Source organism: Dermacentor andersoni, chromosome 7, assembly GCF_023375885.2.
Source record: "Dermacentor andersoni chromosome 7, qqDerAnde1_hic_scaffold, whole genome shotgun sequence".
NCBI lineage: Eukaryota > Metazoa > Arthropoda > Arachnida > Ixodida > Ixodidae > Dermacentor > Dermacentor andersoni.
The window spans coordinates 104,020,696-104,024,514 of record NC_092820.1 but is presented as its reverse complement, the minus strand read 5'-3'; positions in this window follow the sequence as shown (position 1 = coordinate 104,024,514).

Sequence of the window (3,819 nt, the reverse complement as noted above, 5' to 3'; positions counted from 1 at the left end):
ATAGCTGATGCGTTTGCTGATTTCTTCTTTAGCAGCGAGCTACAGCCACCTGCGCATGACAATCCCGTGCCCCAGCGCCTGCCACATTCTTTCTTTTTATTTCCAACTACATCTCAGGAAGTTCTAAACATTATAACCAACATGAAAATAACCGGCGCCGGCATAGATAAATTACACCCTTCCCATATAAAATTAATTGCACCCCTAATAAGTGATGTCCTTGCAGACATAATCAACGTCATGTTTAAATCAGGCACATTCCCACAAGAACTAAAACAAGGCAAGATCACACCCATTTTTAAGAAAGGTGACCGCTCTTTAATTTCCAATTATCGCCCCATTTGTGTATTACCTTTCTTTAGTAAGGTAATCGAAAAGCTAATAGAAAAACGTTTAACTAATTACCTTGCAAAATTTAACATTCTCACACCATTCCAATACGGCTTTCGCTCGGGTTACTCGACCGAACTGGCTCTCGTTGCTCTAACCGATCAACTAAAACTCGCTATCGATGAAGGGAATTATGCAGCTTCAGTTTTTGTAGACTTAAGCAAAGCGTTTGAGAAAATAAATCACCGCATTTTATTTCGTAAGCTTGAATCATTGGGAATCACCGGCCCAGCACTCTTGTTACTACAAAACTACTTAACAGACAGAATGCAGGTAGTAACCATTTCAGCCGTTCATTCTAAAACCATGTTCACTAATATTGGCGCGCCCCAGGGTTCCATATTGGGTCCGCTTTTATTTTTATTATACGTCAATGATCTGCCTAACTGCCTGTCCTTTTCGAAATGTATACTTTATGCAGATGATACTACTATTATTAATTCCAATAAATGTATCACAACCTTAGTATCTAACCTTAATGGCAACTTACACAGCCTGCTGGAGAGGTGCCATACTAACCAGCTACAGATAAACCCGTCTAAAACGAAATTTGTTGTATTCACTTCTCACCAACGAACACTTCACTCCATTCCTCTCATCTTATTTGGCGAAAGTCCTATCCCTGCAAGTTTTTCATGCAATTATCTTGGCATAGAAGTTGACAAACATCTTAAATTTACTGAACACATAACCAAACTAAAACAGAAGATTACCTACGGGATTAGGGTACTTCTAACAGCGCGAAACATATTTGACCATCAAACATTACTATCATTATACTTTTCATTTATTCATTCCCACATTAATTACTGCGTTACTTGCTGGGGAAACACTTACGTAACCCATTTAAACTCATTGCAAATTCTACAGAATCAGGCTATTAGGATAATTACATTTAGCCCATATAACAACAACGCCTCATATCTTTTACGAGCTAATCACATTCTTACAGTCACACAACTCGTTAAATATTATCTAGGTACCTTTTTGTTCCGTCAAATCAATTACACACGATGCGATAGCTTGTTACCACAATCTTCTCTATTCAATACTAATATTACCAGGTTTGCAATAAATAGGAACTTCATTTTACCTAAAATACATACTAATTATGGCAAACACAGCGTCCATTTTTCATCTGTCGCATTCTGGAACACACTCTTAAAATTCACGAATTCAAGAAACAACTAAAACATTACATTCTCTCGAATACTGATGCCTAGTCCATACTCACAACCATTCTTTCAGGGTGCCTTCATCTCATTTTCAATGCCATACAGTTACGTTTCTGTTTCTGCCTCACATATACATTCGAGTTAACTAATTCTACTGTGTTCGTAACGTCATCTACGCAGTTACTTTATCAGTTGTCAACGAGATTGTGTTACAGTGCTCTTTTTCATGACATTTATGCATATGTAATTCTTCAACCGTGGTATTCATACTGAAACCTGTAATTTTTCTATGTTAACAATTTGTTGAAAACTGCTGTACTTTTGTTTTATTACGTTTACTTTGTAAAGGAGGTCCCATTGCAGTCTTTGACTCCGGGACCTCCTCCTGAATATTAATTTAAAAAAATAAAAATAAAAAAAAATATATATATAGATTGCTTGGTTAACCTAAAGCTTGTAACAACCAAATGGGCGATAAATCGAATAAGAAGCATGGCGCATTAGTGCGTTGCTCCTGCTGCGCTGAGAAAGCACTTCCAGTCGACATGTCTGTCTCCTTCGGCGTCACGCGAGAGAGAATACTTAGCTCGTATGTCCCCAAATACGAGCTCCTTGCCACGCTTAGTTTTCTCAGGGCAGGAGGCAAGAATTCCACGTGGTTCTGAAGACAAGAGTATAACGCGCTTCAGCACTTTTCATAATATGCTGCTCATAACGCTGCTTCGTAATGAGTGGCTCACAGATCTTAAGTTTTGACCACGCGTCTCCCCCCCCCCCCCCCCTGACAGGTCCGAACCACCCATTGCCACCAAATGTGAACCCAGAGACGCATTCAATTCACCCATGCTTTCACCAGTTCAGCCCTGGAAAATATTGAGTATAACGAGTACACAACGTTTTCGAGCACTTGCATGAGTGATGTACATCGAAGTACGCAAATAAGCGACGGTTTTCGTTACTTCTTGCCCATACAACGCCAATAACATTTCCCTTATTTCCTTTAAATGTAAACTCTCTGCCGCACATTCGGTTCTTCGGGGATCGCGGAGAACTTTCTATGTGGCTCGCGAAAACCCGTTTGTAACGCTCTTGAAAGCTTTCGCAAGTAATTTTGTAGAGATGTTGAAACTTCTTACAAAATGCAGCCTCCCCCGCCCCCCCTCATATTAGATCTCAGTGCCACACTTACGTATACGGTCCCGCAGGAGAAAGGGTAGAGTACGCGCTTCGTATAACGCCTCGTGGAGGGGAGAAAACGTGCATCTAGTGGTTATCTCTAAAGCCCCTATTTAACCACCGCAATCTGAACATTCGCTGCGCATCGCCCGCAATACGACTGCCATCGTCCCCGAATACAATGTTGCCTCCGTACGGGGCGACGTTTCTACGCGTTTCATGTAGCACGTATAATGGGGCAGAAACCGAGTGTTTAGTAGTTTTCATCTGGCCCCCAATTACTGACACACTTTCTTATTTACTCGAATAATGCTCTATCATGCCCTCCCCCAGTTTCTTTATTCCCTCCTACTCTATGTACGATTCAGGTCTTCTAAGACACCCCTAAAAGCTTGCGTCTAACGCTTTGATTGCTATTCGGGAAAAAAAAGAGAGAAAAAACAAAGAAAAATGTCACTCTTGCAGTAAAACAATGGAAACACTTCAGCTCTGAAAACAGGTGCTTTCTAGAAATCGCTACAAAATTCGGAGAACGCTTAAGCTTCGTTTTGAAGAGTCGACCGCGATAGCATTCAAGGATACCTGACAGCTTCTGACGCTTGCCGGCAACTGCATGTTATGTAACCGTTTATCGGGAAACGGAAGCTGCGTAGGCTATGCACGAAGGCGGGCTTTCTGGTGCAAACACCGCCTCTTGCGTGGGCAGATCCCGGACGTTGTGCACAACCGCGCCAAAAAAGTTGCATCTTTCGAGGTTTATTGTTTCGTACTTTTTAATATTTCAGTCCAAGACTGAACATAAAAGGCATGCACTGTCGGTGTTTTGCATCACATTTCCTTGGGGGCTGTCAGTCTGAATAACTGCGAGGAATAACTTTGTAAAGAATGTAGGACAAGGTACGAGTAACATTAGTGACAGGTTCACTATGCAAAAATAAGGTGAGGCGTCGTTATAGTGACAGAATGGTGTGGCCATATAACCTGCGTATACCGCATGTCTTATAGGAAGGCGTGGCACGTACATACAAAATATATGCGGGAATTTTTGTTCATGGATGGATGGATGGATGAAAAACAT